The following is a 17,830-nucleotide window of genomic DNA, read 5'->3' as shown; positions in this document are numbered from 1 at the left end:
CTGAAGAGAGTTTTCAAAGATCGCCTAAAAGTGGGCAGAATAGGCGATAATCAGATAGATTGGGGTAGAGAGTTCCAGTGGATGGGGGAGGCTCTGGATAAGTCCTGGAGATGAGCATGGGAGGAGGAGACAAGGGATCTAGGGAGCAGGAGGTTGTGCGAGGAGAGGAGAGGATGGTTTGGGTGATATTTGGAGACAAGATTGGTGATGTAATTTGGGGCAGAGTTATAAATGGCTTTATATTATTATTATACAGTATTTCTAAAGCGCCAAGAGTTTGCTCAGCGCTGTACATTACAAAGGGAGACACAACATGCGACAGTACCATAACTATACAATGTGATACACGAGGGGTTCGAGGGACCTGCTATTTCGAGCTTACAATCTAGGAGGGAGGGGATAGTGGTACAGGAGGAGATAGCTGTGGGGGATGGAGTGGTAGGAAGAGTGGAGGAGATCGGCAATTAGCAGGGGGTAGGGTAGGCTTCTCTGAAGAGGTGGGTTTTCAGGGTGTGCCTAAATGAGAGGAGAGTAGGTGATAGTCTGATGGATTGGGGTAGGGAGTTCCAGAGGATGGGTGACTCCCTGGAGAAGTCCTGGAGGTGGGCATGGGAGGAGGAGACCAGGGAACTAGAGAGAAGGAGGTCTTGTGAGGAGCGGAGTGTGCGTGCTGGGTGGTACTTGGATATTAGGTCGGTGATGTAGTTTGGGGCAGTATGATGGACAGCTTTGTATGTCAGTGTTAGGATTTTGAATTTGATCTGGTGGGCAATCGGAAGCCAGTGGAGGGATTGGCAGAGGGGGGTGGCGGAAACGGAGCGGTTGGTAAGGTGAATGAGTCTGGCTGCCGTATTCAGGAACGACTGAAGCGGGGATAGCCTGTGGCGGGGCAGGCCAGTGAGGAGGGAGTTGCAGTAGTTGAGTCGTGATATGAAGAGGGAGTGGATGAGCTGTTTAGTGGTTTCTGGGGTTAGGACCGTGCGGATTTTGGCGATGTTGCGGAGGTGGAGTCTGCACGAGTTTGTTAGTGATTGGACTTGGGGCTGGAAGGATAGGTTGGAGTCCAGAATGACCCCAAGTACTCTGGCCTGCGGGGCGGGCCTGATAGTGGCATTGTTGGACGTGATGGAGAAGTCAGTGGGGGTGGTGTGCGGGCTGGGGGGGAAGACTAGGAGCTTGGTTTTGGAGAGGTTCAGTTTAGGGAAGTGGAGTGACATCCAGTCTGATATGTCGTTTAGTAGGTTTGTGATTCGGGCGCAGATTGCGGGGGTGAGGCGAGGGGTTGAGAGATAGATTTGGGTATCGTCAGCATAGAGGTGGTAGTTGAAGCCATGAGAGTGTATGAGTTGGCCAAGGGAGGAGGTGTAGATGGAGAAGAGAAGGGGCCCAAGGACTGAGCCTTGAGGGACCCCAACAGAGAGGGGGAGTGAGGGGGAGGTGGCAGCGTTATAGGTAACGCTGAAGGAGCGTTGTTATAGGTAGGACGAGAGCCAGGAGAGAGCGGAATCTCTGAGGCCGAGAGAGTGTGGTTTTTTGAGGAGGAGGGGGTGGTCGACTGTGTCGAAGGCCGCGGAGAGGTCAAGGAGTAGGAGCACTGAATAGTGGCCGTTAGCTTTGGCAGTTAGGAGGTTGTTGGAGAGTTTGAGTAAGGAAGTTTCGGTGGAGTGTAGGGGACGGAAGCCGTACTGGAGGGGATCGAGGAGGTTGTTGTCGTTGAGGTGAGAGCTTAGGCGATTGTAGACTAAGCGCTCGAGGAGTTTAGATGTGAATGGGAGCAGGGAGATGGGTCTGAGGTTGTTCGTGTCATCGGGGTCCAGGGAGGGCTTTTTAAGTATGGGAGTGATGTGCACGTGCTTCAGAGGGGAGGGGAATGTGCTGGAAGAGAGGGAGAGATTAAAGATGTAGGTGAGGGAACGTAGGATGGAGAGGGAGGGAGGTCGTAGGAGTTGTGAGGGGATAGGGTCGAAGGGGCAGGTGGTGAGGCAGGCATCAGAGAGGATCTTGGTGACCTCCTCAATGGTAGTAAAGTCGAGGGTGTGGAGTGTTGAGGGGGCTAAAGTGTGAGGAATGTCAGGTGGGGTGGAGGTCAGAGCAGTGGTGAGGTCGAGGGAGAGGGGCGATAAGGGGGTAGCTGTGTGAGCTATATGTTATTGTTAATGTTTTGAATTTTATTCGTTGGGCAATGGGAAGCCAGTGGAGGGATTGGCAGAGAGGGGTGGAGGACACTGAGTGGGGGCCAGTGGAAGGATTGGCAGAGAGGGATGGAGGACACTGAGTGGAGGCCAGTGGAGGGATTGGCAGAGAAGGGTGGAGAACAATGAGTGGAGGCCAGTGAAGGGATTGGCAGAGAAGGGTGGAGGACACTGAGTGGAGGCCAGTGAAGGAATTGGCAGAGAGGGAAGGCAGATATGGAACGGTTAGTAAGGTGGATGAGTCTGGCAGCAGCATTCATGATAGACTGAAGAGGGGATAGCCTGCGATGAGGTAGGCCATTGAGGAGGGAGTTACAGTAGTCAAGGCGAGAAATATCCAGGGAGTGAATGGTTGTATTATTTAACTTGATGGAGAAGTCAGGGGAGGGGGCACAGGCTGGAGGGAGTAGTATGAGCTCAGCTTTGGAAAGATTTAGTTTGAGGAAGTGGAGTGACATCCATGCTGATATGTCACTTAGTAGGTTAGTAATGCGAGAGGAGACTGAAGGGGTGAGATCAGGAGTCGAGAGATAGATTTGTGTGTCATCAGCATAGAGATGGTACTTAAAGCCATGGGAGTTTATCAAGTGACCCAGGGAGGAGGTGTAGATGGAGAAGAGTAGGGGTCCAAGGACGGAACCTTGAGGGACACATACAGAAAGAGGGAGTGAAGAGGAGGAGCCAGAGTTATAGGTAACGCTGAAGGAGCATTGCAATAGGTAGGAGGAGAACCAGGAGAGAGCAGAGTCTTGGAGGCCAAGAGAGTGGAGTTATTTGAGGAGGAGGGGATGATCAACATTATCAAAAGCCACAGAGAGGTCAAGTAGTAAGAGTATGGAGTAGTGGCCATTAGTTTTAGCAATTAGCACTGCTAGCTATTGTTATCTCAGATCCCTCCCCCCCGCCACCACCTAGTTTAAAAGCTCCTCTAACGTTTTGGCCATCTTCTCCCCCAAAAGAGCTGCACCCTCTCCATTACGGTGCAGTCCGTCCCTAATATAGAGCTGGTAACCGACTGAAAAGTTAGCCTGGTTCTCTAGGAAACCAAAACCTTCCTTCGTGCACCAATTCCTCAGCCACTTTTCAAGCTCCTGCTGCCTCTCTAGTATGGCTTGAAGTACAGGCATTATCTCTGAGAATACCACTTAGGAGATCTTTTTCTTCAATGCTCCACCTTCCTCTAACATTGTCATTGGTACCAATGTGTACCATGACAGCTGGATCCTCCCCAGCTGTCCATCTGATCCGCAATATGGAGAACCTGAGCACCTGGTAAACAAAATACTGTTCGGCGATCACGGTCTTTGTGACACATTTCTTTATATGTCCTTCTAATAATTGAGTCCCCCCTTTGTTTCCCGAGCAACTCTTCTGGTATTTGTAGCTGCAATCTTTCTTGGTCTACCTGACCTTGGTTAGTATCAGGAGATCCTCAAATTTTCCACTTCTTAATAAGTGATTGAACAGTACTGACTGGCATATTTAAGGCTTTGGATATCTTTTTATATCCTTTTCAATCTTTATAACGTTCCATTACCCTGCTACGCAGGTCTTTTACTGTTCTTTTCTGCCCCCCATGGGTCAGTATCTAGCCTGCTCAGTGCATCCACATGACTGCTGACAAATTCACTGACTATTTATATGCAGACACTAATTGCAATTTACAAAACTCAAATAAACTAAGGCCTCTTTTACACGGGTGTTCTGTGTTTTTCAACAGTTCAGTAGTGGGTTTTTTATTTCAAAATCTGAGCTAAACGGATCAAGAATGCCCTTTTTACCTCATTTGCCATCCGTTGTCTATCCATTGACATCCATTTTTCATCCGTTGACATCCGTTTTCTATCCGTTGACATCCGTTTTCTATCCGTTGACGTCCATTTTTCATCCGTTGACATCCGTTTTCTATCCGTTGACATCCGTTTTCTATCCGTTGACATCCATTTTTCGTCCGTTGACATCCATTTTTCATCCGTTGACATCCGTTTTCTATCCCTTGACATCCGTTTTCTATCCGTTGACATCCATTTTTCTATCCGTTGACATCCGTTTTCTATCCGTTGACATCCGTTTTCTATCCGTTGACATCCATTTTTCATCCGTTGACATCCAGTTTTCTCCGTTTTTGATCAAATTACATCCATTTTTGAGCCGGTTGACATCCATTTACATCTGTTTTACATCCATTTTTTTGTCCATTTTTTCATGAGTCATGGAAATTTCCCAAGACACTTTGCTCAAACTCAGCATGCATTGTGCTTCCCATGCTGCTTTGTGTTCCAGTGTGACTTGAGTGATGACCAGCTAGGTATGACTTCAAGAAATATTTCTTCCCAGAGTCTTTTCTTTGTGACCCTATCACTGTAGTCACAGCAAGCACTGTCCCATAATCCTGGCCTGGCATGGACCAGGTTAATGAGTGTCTCATGGGACACATCTTTAGCCATGTCTCCATCAAAGATGACCTCACAGGTTTGTCACTTCCTTCTGGGAGCACTACCTGGGTCATAGGTTATTATTTTATTGGAAATGAAAAACAAATGCAAATTTTATGCAAATTTTCAGAAAAACGGATGTTAGCGGTTGGATGTAAGTGGATGTCATCTGCTAACATCTGTTTTTCGTCCATTCTGTTTATTTTACGGAAGAAAAATAGGGGTTTCTTCCATTTAAAAAAAACAGATGTTAACAGATGCGGACATTAACGGATATAAAAAGGTGTTCATCCGTTTACATCTGCTAGTCCATAGAAATACATGGTGTCTGTTTTTCACCCGTAAATTGACAGATGAAAAAAGGACATACGGAACGCCCGTGTGAAAGAGGCCTAAGTTTAATTGTCCAAACAAAATTTAACCACTTCCAGACCGGACACTTTCACCCCCTTCCTGTCCAGGCCAATTTTCAGCTTTTAGTGCTATCACACTTGAATGACAATTGCGCGGTCATGCAACACTGTACCCATATGAATTTTTTAGCATTTTTTTGAGACAGATAAAACTTTATTTTATTCACCACTGGGTTTTCTTTTTTTTGCTATATAAGTGAAAATGTCCAAAAAATTTGAAAAAAGTGCAAATAAATAATTTTTCTTCATAAATCTTGGTCAAAATTTATTCGGTTATCTTTTTAGTAAAAAAAAAAAATAACCCAAATTAGTTTCTCACCAAAAATTATAATTTAAATAAAAAATGTTTTTAAATTTTTATTTTTTTTTTATATTATTATTTATGTTTTGTTTTTTTTAATATATATACTGTCACCCTAGCAGTACAGTGTCACCATAGTGACACTGTACTACTTGTGAGGGGTGATGAAGATTTTATTTTTACACTGATTTCTTTTACACCCATAAAGGCTGTAAAAGCAATAATTTCTCCTTCTCTCTGGCTGCATTCTTGCAGCCATTGAGAAATACTGTGTGAGCTGTGATTGGTCCCAGCTTTTCACATAGTACAAGGCTGTTGTGAATAGCCCTGTACCATGTGATCTATGTGATCATTCACAGATTTCACACGTAGTAAGCAATGATGTCAGAAGTGACATCTTGCTTACTACTCTTCATGTGATCACTGATTGGCCAATCAGTGATCACATGATCGGGACCTCGTACCATGTGACCTCTGTGATCATTCACAGATTTCACACGTAGTAAGCAATGATGTCAGAAGTGACATCTTGCTTACTACTCTTCATGTGATCACTGATTGGCCAATCAGTGATCACATGATTGGGACCTCACACAGAGGTCCCGTACAACGATCGGTGTTCCACTGTGTCCCAGGGAGCGCGCACAACAAGGGGGCGGGGAGGCCACCCACCCCAGCACTGCTCCCATCCGGCCGTTTATATACATGGGCCGGACGGGAAGTGGTTACAAAGCCACAGATGTGGGAAATTAAACTTTAATTGCCATTTTAACCTGTGTGTGTCACCTTGTGAGTCTCTACCAAGGCCAAACATTCCAGGAGATGGAAACTTTTGATCCGGGTCATTTGGGTGATTTCTGTTTTCATTATGATTTACAAAAAGGCAAACAGCAATGTGATAATAAATGGCTTCACATGATCCCTAAATAAAAGACAGATTTTGGCATGATCACTCATATTTTCAATGTCAACACCAAAATTTCATGATTTCTGCCAGGGTATAGAAATTTGAGCACAACTGTGTGTATATATATATATATATATATATATATATATATATATATATATACACACTTATAGTATACTGTATATATTATTTAGTAGGTTCTTTTTTAGATTTTCGCCTTTAACATTCAGAGATGGCAGACAGCAGGGTGGAAAGAATTCAAAATGAAAAGGAAAAGTGAGGAATAAGGAGAACATTCTGTTCCCAAGCCAAGTTCAGTAGCTCAGAGAGAAATGTCCCGTTCTCTGTAGTCAGCGGGTCACCAGCTGGAGGTGGAAAATCGCCACCAATAAACTGCCATGGGAGAGACTGCTGAAACCTCGTTAGTACCAGTTAAATCCAAAGGCGTCCAGCTGTGGAATCTCAATGCCAGTTCATGTGATTTCATATTCACAAGTGTTTCCTAACCTCTGTTAGAGCGGACATAGACAGGACACCAGGGGAATCATTATTTAAAGGGAATTTCCACTTACAACATGGGGTTCAGCCTGTTGTTCTTTTTTTATATTGACTTTGCTTGTGTATACCATGAGGTACCCCTACAAAGGTAAAGTCTTCTGGAGGCCAAAAACCTGAGAACATATCATCTTGAGCTTGTGATGCTGAGGGCCATGAATTCTCAGTTCCTCCCACCATCTCCGCAGGCTACGTTTGCCAAACTATTCTACTTTCCTGCTCCAAGAAGCCAACTGAAGCATTACAAGAAGATTGATGTGGATTTCAGGGAAAATGAGGGAGAAGCTTGCTTAGGATAGAATGGGGGATCTGCTCTGATTGACTTGAGATATCCCAACAAATTATAAAAATGATTCAGCACAGAAGGGTTATTAGCAAAAAGTGACCATGTCCGGTTACTTCTGCACAGTTGTATTGTTCTCTGGATCCTATTTGCTCTTCAGTGATTAAAGTAAATTAAACCTTAATCAGGTGGCAATTGGTTTGCTAAATCACTGTGTATCAAATAATTGCCATGGTTTGTTTTTTTTTCAGAAAATACTTATTTTAACCTCTTTTTCATCCTTTTTTTGCATCACAATGCTGTTGTAATCTTTCAGTCTAAAGGAGCTTCCCTGTCGTACCAAGAAAAAAAGCAAAATTGCCACCCAATAACAGGAAGGGCCTGACAGGGATTATAACCTTCCTTTACTCTATCAAAAATGAACAAAATAAGTTTTGTAGTTAGTCCTTTAACTTACCCCTCAAGGTAAAAAACGTTGTTTTCCCTACCACATAATATAGAAGATACATACCCTATCTCATAATGTAGAAGACACTCACCTATCTCATAATGTAGAAGACACTTAACCTACCTCATAATGTAGAAGACACTTAACCTACCCCATAATATAGAAGACACTTAACCTATCTCATAATGTAGAAGACACTTACCCTACTCCATTATGTAGAAATACTTACCCTACCCTACAATGTTGAAGGTGCTTACCCTCTCTCATAATGTAGAAATACTTACCCTACCCTATAATTTTTAAGGTGCCTACCCTCTCTCATAATGTAGAAGACACTGAACCTACCTCATAATGTAGAAGATACTTACCCTACCCCAAAACGTAGAAAAAATGTACTTACCCTACCTCATAATGTAGAAATAACTTACCCGACCCCATAATAATGTAGAAGATACTCACCCTATCTCATAATGTAGAAGACACTTAACCTACCTCATAATGTAGAAGATACTTCCCCTACCCCCTAACATAGAAATACTGTACTTAACCTACCCCATAATGTAGAAGTTGCTCACCCTATCTCATAATGTTAAAAACACTTAACCTACCTCATAACGTAGAAATACTGTACTCACCCTACCTCATAATGTAGAAATAACTTACCCTACCCCATAATGTAGAAGATACTCGCCCTATCTCATAATGTAGAAGATACTCGCCCTATCTCATGATGTAAAAGATACTTACCCTACCCCATAACATAGAAATACTGTACTTACCCTACCTCATAATGTAGAAATACTTTACTTACCCTACCTCATAATGTAGAAATACTGTACTTACCCTACCTCATAATGTAGAAATACTGTACTTACTCTACTCTATAATGTAGAAATTACTTACCCTACCCCGAAATGTAGAAGATACTCACCCTATCTCATAATGTAGAAGATACTTAACCTACCACAAAATGTAGAAATAATGTACTTACCCTACCCCATAATATAGAAATTACTTACCCTACCCCATAATGTAAAAACCACTTAACCTACCTCATAATGTAGAAGATATTTTCCCTACCCCATAACGTAGAAATACTGTACTTACCCTACCCCATAATGTAGAAGATACTTACCCTCTCTCATAATGTAGAAGACACTTAACCTACCTCATAATTTAGAAGATACTTACCCTCTCTCATAATGTAGAAGACACTTAACCTATCTCATAATGTAGAAGATGCTTACCCTACTCCATAACGTAGAAATACAGTACTTACTCTACCTTATAATGTAGAAGATACTTACCTTACCCCAAAACATAAAAATACTGTACTTACCCTACCCCATAATGCAGAAATTACTTACCGTACCTCATAATGTAGAAGATACTCACCCTATCTCAAAATGTAGAAGACACTTAACCTACCTCATAATGTAGAAATACTTACCCTACCCTATAATGTTGAAGGTGCTTACCCTTTCTTATAATGTAGAAGACACTGAAGCTACCTCATAATGTAGAAGACACTGAACCTCCCTCATAATGTAGAAAATATTACCCTACCCCAAAACGTAGAAATACTGTCCTTACCCTACCCCATAATGAAAAATTACTTTCCCTACCCCATAATGTAGAAGATACTCACCCTATCTCATAATGTAGAGGACACTTGCTCTACTCCATAATGTAGAAGACACTTATCCTCATAATGTAGAAGACGCAACAAGCTAGACTTGGAAATTGCTAAATGAGAGTTTTTAATATCTTCTGGGGCCACTTAACTGCATAGGCTATTTTTTGAGAAAGGTGAACCTTGAAACTACCCCATAATGAAGATACCTATGATATATTGTAGAAGATCATTACCCTACCCCATAATGTAGACCAGGGGTCTTCAAACTTTCCAAACAAATTTACTGCCCTTCAGACTTTGAGGGGGATATAGCCAGTGAAATGCCCCATCTTGGTATAAGTGGGAGGAATAAGGCCCCATCATTTATGTCAGTGGGAGGAATGGTGCCCCATTGTTGGTATCACTGCGAGGAATAGTGCCCCATTACTGATGTCAGTGGGAGGAATAGTGCTCCATTGATGGTGTCATTGAAAGGATTAGTGCCCCATCATTGGCAGCAGTGGGAGGAATAGTGCCTAATCATTGGTATCAGTGGGAGGAATAGTGCCTAATCATTGGTGTCAGTGGGAGGAATAGTGCCTAATCATTGGTGTCAGTGGGAGGAATGGTGCCCTATTGTTGGTGTCAGTGGGGGGGAATAGAGCCTTGTATCAGTGGCAGGAACAGTGCCTTGAGGACTGGATAAAGGCAAGCAAAAGACAGCATATGGTCCCTGGGCCACAGCTTGGAGACCACTGATAGAGACTATATTTACTCTACCCTATAATGTATAGAATCTTTACCCTGCCAATAATGTACATGACACTCATCCTACCCTATAATTTATGGGATACTTCCCCTACCTCATAATGTAGTAGAAGGTTCTTAACCTATCCTATAATGTATAAAATACTTACCCTTCCTCATAGTGTAGAAGATACTCCCCTTACTTCAGCCCAGTACAGCATGCTGTGAGATAACAATGTGGGTGGTGTTCATAGTTTGTGGCCAATTGCCCAGCCATCTGATAATGCTCAATAGGACAAATATAGAGGGAGAATACCCCCAACAGTCCCACAAAAAGCAATACAAACCCTTCTATCTAAAACAGTGATCTCCAAACTGCAGCCCGGGGGCTGGATGTAGTCCTCTCCTTGCTTTTACCCTGGGGCACTATTCCTCCCACTGACACCATTGATGGGGCACTATTCCTGCCACTGACACCACTGATGGGGCAATACGGACACCAATGATGGGGCACTATTCCTCCTACTGACACCAATGATGGGCACTATTTCTCCCACTGATACCAATGATGGGGCACTATTTTTCCCACTGATATCAATGATGGGGCACTATTCCTTCCACTAATACCAATAATGGGACACTATTCCTCCCACTGATAGCAATGATGGGGCACTATTCCTCCCACTGACACCAATGATGGGGCACTATTCCTCCCACTGACACCAATGATGGGACACTATTCCTCCCACTGACACCAATGATGGGGCACTATCCCTCCCACTGACACCAATAATGGGGCACCATTCCTCCCACTGATACCAATGATGGGGCACTATTCCTCCCACTGACACCAATGATGGGGCATTATTCCTCCCACTGACACCAATTATTATTATTATTATTATTACTACGAGTTTATATAGCGCCAAAGGGTTTGCTCAGCGCTGTACAATAGGGGGGGACAATACATGGCACAGTACAACAAAGACAGACAGCGTACGAGGGGTAAGAGGGCCCTACTCTTACGAGCTTACAATCTAGGAGGGAGGGGGTAAAGGTACAGTAGGAAGTGGCTGGGGGGGATGAAGTGGTAGGAGGAATGAGGGAGGATGGCCGTTAGGTGAGGGTGGGGTAGGCTTCCCTGAAGAGATGGGTTTTGAGGGAGCGCCTGAATGTGAATAGAGAAGGCGACAGTCTGATGGATTGGGGCAGTGAGTTCCAGAGGATGGGGGAGGACCTGGAGAAGTCCTGCAGTCGTGCATGGGAGGAGGAGACCAGGGAGCAGGATAGAAGGAGGTCCTGTGAGGAGCGAAGGGTACGGGTAGGGTGGTACCTGGTGATCAGATTGGTGAGGTAGTCAGGGGCAGTGTTGTGAACGGCTTTGTAGGTCAGGGTAAGGAGTTTAAATTTGATGCGTTGGGCAATCGGGAGCCAGTGGAGGGAGAGGCAGAGGGGGGTGGCAGAGGTGGAGCGGGTGGTAAGGTGGATGAGTCTGGCAGCTGAGTTCAGGATGGTCTGGAGCGGGGAGAGCCTGCACTTGGGTAGGCCAGTGAGGAGGGAGTTGCAGTAGTCAAGGCGTGAGATGATGAGGGAGTGTACTAGAAGTTTGGTGGTGTCTGGGGTGAGGAAGGAGCGGATCTTGGCAATGTTGCGAAGATGGAGCCTGCATGTGTTTGTGAGTGATTTGACATGCGGTTGGAGGGAGAGGACTTTGGCTTGCGGGGCGGAAGTGATAGTGGAGTTGTTGGTGATGATGGATAGGATGGGGGGGGGGGTGTGGGCAGGGGGAAAGTCGAGAAGCTCGGTTTTGGAGAGGTTAATCTTGAGGAAATGTAGCGACATCCAGTCTGAGATGTCATTTAGGAGGTGAGTGATGCGGGCGGAGATAGTGGGGGTGAGGTGAGGGGTGGAGAGGTAGATTTGGGTGTCGTCAGCATAGAGGTGATAGTTGAAGCCGTGAGATTGTATGAGTTTGCCCAGGGAGGAGGTGTAGATGGAGAAGAGAAGGGGTCCAAGGACAGAGCCTTGGGGGACCCCAACAGAGAGGGGGAGGGAGGGGGAGGTGGCACCATTGTAGGTGACACTGAAGGAGCGTCGGGATAGGTAGGATGAGAACCAAGAGAGAGCAGCATCTCCGATGCCAAGGGAGAGTAGTTTATTAAGGAGGAGGGGGTGGTCAACTGTGTCGAAGGCCGCAGAGAGGTCCAGGAGAAGGAGGACAGAGTAGTCGCCCTTGGCTTTGGCGTTGAGTAGGTCGTTAGTGATTTTGAGGAGGGCGGTTTCAGTGGAGTGTAGGGGACGGAAGCCGGACTGTAGAGGGTCAAGGAGGTTATTGTCAGTAAGGTGGGAGCTTAGGCGATCGTAGACTAAGCGTTCAAGGAGCTTGGAGGTGAGTGGCAGCAGGGAGATGGGTCTGAGGTTGTTGGGGTCCGCGGGATCCAGGGAGGGCTTTTTGAGGATGGGGGTGATATGCGCGTGCTTTAGGGGGGAGGGGAATACGCCAGTAGAGAAGGAGAGATTGAAGATGTGGGTGAGGGAGCGGATGAGGGAAGAGGGGGGTGACCGGAGGAGTTGAGAGGGGATAGGGTCCAGGGGGCAGGTAGTGAGGCAGGTAGTGACACCAATGATGGGGCACTATTCCTCCCACTGATACCAATGATGGAACACTATTCCTCCCACTGACACCAATGATGGGGCACCATTCCTCCCGCTGACACCAATGATGGGGCACCATTCCTCCCGCTGACACCAATGATGGGGCACTATCCCTCCCACTGATACCGATAATGGGACACTATTCTTCCCACTGACACCAATAATGGGGCACCATTCCACCCACTGATACCAATGATGGGGCACCATTCCTCCCAATGATACCAATGATGGGGCACCATTCCTCCCACTGACACCAATGATGGGGCACTATTCCTCCCGCTGACACTAATGATGGGGCACTATTCCTCCCACTGACACCAATAATGGGGCACCATTCCTCCCACTGATACCAATGATGGGGCACTATTCCTCCCACTGACACCAATGATGGGGCACCATTCCTCCCACTGACACCAATGATGGGGCACTATCCCTCCCACTGATACCGATAATGGGACACTATTCCTCCCACTGACACCAATGATGGGGCACTATTCCCTGCACTGACACCAGAGATGGGGCATTATTCCTCCCACTGATACCAATGATGCGACACCATTCCTCCCACTGATACCAATGATGGAACACTATTCCTCCCACTGACACTAATGATGGGGCACCATTCCTCCCGCTGACACCAATGATGGGGCACCATTCCTCCCGCTGACACCAATGATGGGGCACTATCCCTCCCACTGATACCGATAATGGGACACTATTCCTCCCACTGACACCAATAATGGGGCACTATTCCACCCACTGATACCAATGATGGGGCACCATTTCTCCCACTGACACCAATGATGGGGCACTATTCCTCCCACTGACACCAATGATGGGGCACCATTCCTCCCGCTGACACCAATGATGGGGCACTATCCCTCCCACTGATACCGATAATGGGACACTATTCCTCCCACTGACACCAATAATGGGGCACTATTCCACCCACTGATACCAATGATGGGGCACCATTTCTCCCACTGACACCAATGATGGGGCACTATTCCTCCCACTGACACCAATGATGGGGCACCATTCCTCCCGCTGACACCAATGATGGGGCACTATCCCTCCCACTGATACCGATAATGGGACACTATTCCTCCCACTGACACCAATGATGGGGCACTATTCCTCCCACTGACACCAATGATGGGGCACTATTCCTCCCACTGACACCAATGATGGGGCACTATTCCTCCCACTGACACCAATGATGGGGCACTATTCCTCCCACTGACACCAATGATGGGGCACTATTCCTCCCACTGATACCAATGATGGGTCACTATTCCTCCCACTGACACCAAGAATGGGTCACTATTCCTCCCACTGACACCAATGATGGGGCACTATTCCTCCCACTGATACCAATGATGGGGCACTATTCCTCCCACTGACACCAAGAATGGGTCATTATTCCTCCCACTGACACCAATGATGGGACACTATTCCTCCCACTGATACCAATGATGGGACACTATTCCTCCCACTGATACCAATGATGGGGCACTATTCCTCCCACTGACACCAATGATGGGGCACTATTCCTCCCACTGATACCAATGATGGGGCACTATTCCTCCCACTGATACCAATGATGGGACACTATTCCTCCCACTGACACCAAGAATGGGTCATTATTCCTCCCACTGACACCAATGATGGGGCACTATTCCTCCCACTGATACCAATGATGGGACACTATTCCTCCCACTGACACCAATGATGGGACACTATTCCTCCCACTGATACCAATGATGGGACACTATTCCTCCCACTGATACCAATGATGGGGCACTATTCCTCCCACTGACACCAATGATGGGGCACTATTCCTCCCACTGATACCAATGATGGGGCACTATTCCTCCCACTGATACCAATGATGGGACACTATTCCTCCCACTGACACCAAGAATGGGTCATTATTCCTCCCACTGACACCAATGATGGGGCACTATTCCTCCCACTGATACCAATGATGGGACACTATTCCTCCCGCTGACACCAATGATGGGGCACTATTCCTCCCACTAATGATGGGGCATTTTATACTCCCATTGACAGAGTATTTTCTACTTCCTACGTATTTGCACTGCCCACAGTTCGGCCCCCTCAAAGTCTGAAGAACAGTAAACTGGCCCTTTGTTTAAAATCTTTGGAGACCCCTGACCTAAAACACAAGACAAAAGTTTTAGATAAACTTTTAAAAAAAATGTTTTTGAGATTTTAGTCATTGGCTTTAGATCTACTTGAGGTTTTCCTTGCCCTTTGATAACCTCGACGTTCCTAAAGCCATATCCGTAAAAGGGGAACACATTTCACATTTCATTGGCTCACTGTATTTATGCTCAAGGACATTATGTGTTATGGCTAGTTTACAATCCCCTCCATATCATTCCTGACAATACAAGATTGATGTCTAGCTGAGTCCTTAGTGGCCCCAGGTATTCCCAGCAATGCTGTTATGTCCCGGATTTGTGTTGTCAAACATATCCCACCATTCTGCGGTTGTGGCTAATCAAGCAGACAAAACCGATCGCCGAGTTCAAAGACGGGATTGGTGGATTCTGTGCAATCAAAGCATTCAAGGAGTATGTAACGCTGGATTTCCTGCCTGGGATTACAGAGCGTGTCAATGAGTAACATTGGAGTTTGCATCTGTAACTGAACTACGGACACAGAAACCTTCCCTCAAATATATTCCTCAATAGACACATTAGATATAACCCATCCCCATCAGAGTCTCCCCATTACATGAGAGTCCCATCAGAGTCTCCCCCTTACATGAGAGTCCCCATCAGAGTCCCCCCTTTACATGAGAGTCCCCATCAGAGTCTCCCCCTTACATGAGAGTCCCCATCAGAGTCTCCCCCTTACATGAGAGTCCCCATCAGAGTCTCCCCCTTACATGAGAGTCCCCATCAGAGTCTCCCCCTTACATGAGAGACCCTATCAGAGTCTCCTCTTACATGAGAGTCCCCATCAGATTCTCCCCTTACATGAGAGCTTCATCAAAGTCTCCCCTTACATCCATCAGAGTCTCCCCTTACATGAGAGTCCACATAGAGTCTGTCCTTATATGGGAGTTCCCATCAGAGTCTCCCCCTTACATGAGAGTCCCCACAGAGTCTCCCATTACATGAGAGTCCCCACCAGAGTCTCCTTTTACATGATAGTCCCCATCAGAGTCCCCCCTTTACATGAGAGTCCCCATCAGAGTCTCCCCCTTACATGAGAGTCCCCATCAGAGTCTCCCCCTTACATGAGAGTCCCCATCAGAGTCTCCCCCTTACATGAGAGTCCCCATCAGAGTCTCCCCCTTACATGAGAGACCCTATCAGAGTCTCCTCTTACATGAGAGTCCCCATCAGATTCTCCCCTTACATGAGAGCTTCATCAAAGTCTCCCCTTACATCCATCAGAGTCTCCCCTTACATGAGAGTCCACATAGAGTCTGTCCTTATATGGGAGTTCCCATCAGAGTCTCCCCCTTACATGAGAGTCCCCACAGAGTCTCCCATTACATGAGAGTCCCCACCAGAGTCTCCTTTTACATGATAGTCCCCATCAGAGTCTCCCCCTTACATGATAGTCCTCATCAGAGTCTCCCCTTACATAAGAGTCCCCATCAGAGTCTCCCCTTACATAAGAGTCCCCATCAGAGTCTCCCCTTACATTAAAGTTCCCATCAAAGTCTCCCCTTACATGAGAGCCCCATCAAAGTCTCCCCTCACATAAGAGCCCCATCAGAGTCTCCCCCTTACATGAGAGTCCCCATCAGAGTCCCCCCTTTACATGAGAGTCCCCATCAGAGTCTCCCCCTTACATGAGAGTCCCCATCAGAGTCTCCCCCTTACATGAGAGTCCCCATCAGAGTCTCCCCCTTACATGAGAGTCCCCATCAGAGTCTCCCCCTTACATGAGAGCCCCATCAGAGTCTCCCCTTATATGTGAGCCCCATCAGAGTTCCCCCTTACATGAGAATCCCCATCAGAGTCTCCCCTTACATGAGAATCCCCATCAAGGTCTCCCCTTACATGAGAGTCAGCAGTAGAGTCTCCCCTTACATGAGAGTCCCCATCAGAGTCTCTCTGTACATAATAGTCCCCATAGAGTCTCCCTAAACATGAGAGTCCCCATAGAGTCTCCCTTCACATGAGAGTCCCTGTCAGAGTCCTCTCTTACATCAGAGTCCTCATCAAAGTCCCCATCAAAGCCCCCTTACCTCAGAGACCCCCTACATCGGAGTCTCCCCTTACATGAGAGTCCCCATCAGAGTCCATCTTATATGAAAGGATGGGATAAAATCTTGCAGCAGGCCACATTTGGTCTGTGTGTTATAGTTTGGAGATTCCTGCTTTAAAGGATAACTCAACCCAAGAACAAAAGTGTATTATATTGCAGCTCAGAGTCTTTAGATGAAGCGACTGCAGCAGAATTTCTTTATTTTTCAAGCTAAGAATATTTTCAACAAATACAGAAAATACCCGCGATCTTGCCAGAATTTCCTGTGAGCTAAACTATCGATTGCCCTGCAACCCCTTGTAATGGAGATCAGGGGCGTCCCTAGGGTTGGTGTCACCGGGTGCGATAACACTTGGTGACACCCCCTCCGACTATCCTCGCAGGATGGATCGGATCTGTGGATAGAGCATAATGGATTGGACTACGATCCATTATGCTCCCCAATCCGCAGATCCGATCCATCCTGCGGGGATAGTCAGCATCAACCTATAAGGGCTGACACCGGACCCACTCTACGAAGAGGTAAGTTGTAAAGAAAGCTGATGATCCCCGCAGGATGGATCGGATCGGTGGTTTGAGTATAATAGATCGGACTCCGATCCATTATGCTCCCCAATCCGCAGATCCAATCCATCCTGCGGGGATCGTCAGCATGCAACCTATACGGGGTGACACCGGACCCGCTCCAAGAAAAGGTAAGTTGTAAAGAAAGCCGACGATCCCCACAGGATGGATCCGCTTTCTTTACAACTTACCTTTTTGTGGAGTCACCTCGTATGGTAAGTGTCACCCTGTGCGGCACGCACCCCCCGCACCTTCCTCGGCATGCCACTGATGGAGATGAAGAGATGCGGACATGTTTGTAGTCTGTATCAGGAGAGCACCCTAGGCTGATAATCATGGCTCCCTCCCAGGGCCGGACTGACCGGACTGACCATCGTTAGAACGGGACGGGGGGCTCTCGGTGACCACTGCGCGCTCCCAGCGCAAAGACCGCATTGTCACCGAGAGCCCCCGGTCCCGTT

This window comes from Staurois parvus, unplaced genomic scaffold (assembly GCF_062004578.1).
Source record: "Staurois parvus isolate SC_StPar_1 unplaced genomic scaffold, SC_StPar_1.0 ptg000190l, whole genome shotgun sequence".
NCBI lineage: Eukaryota > Metazoa > Chordata > Amphibia > Anura > Ranidae > Staurois > Staurois parvus.
This window is presented reverse-complemented; position numbering follows the sequence as displayed.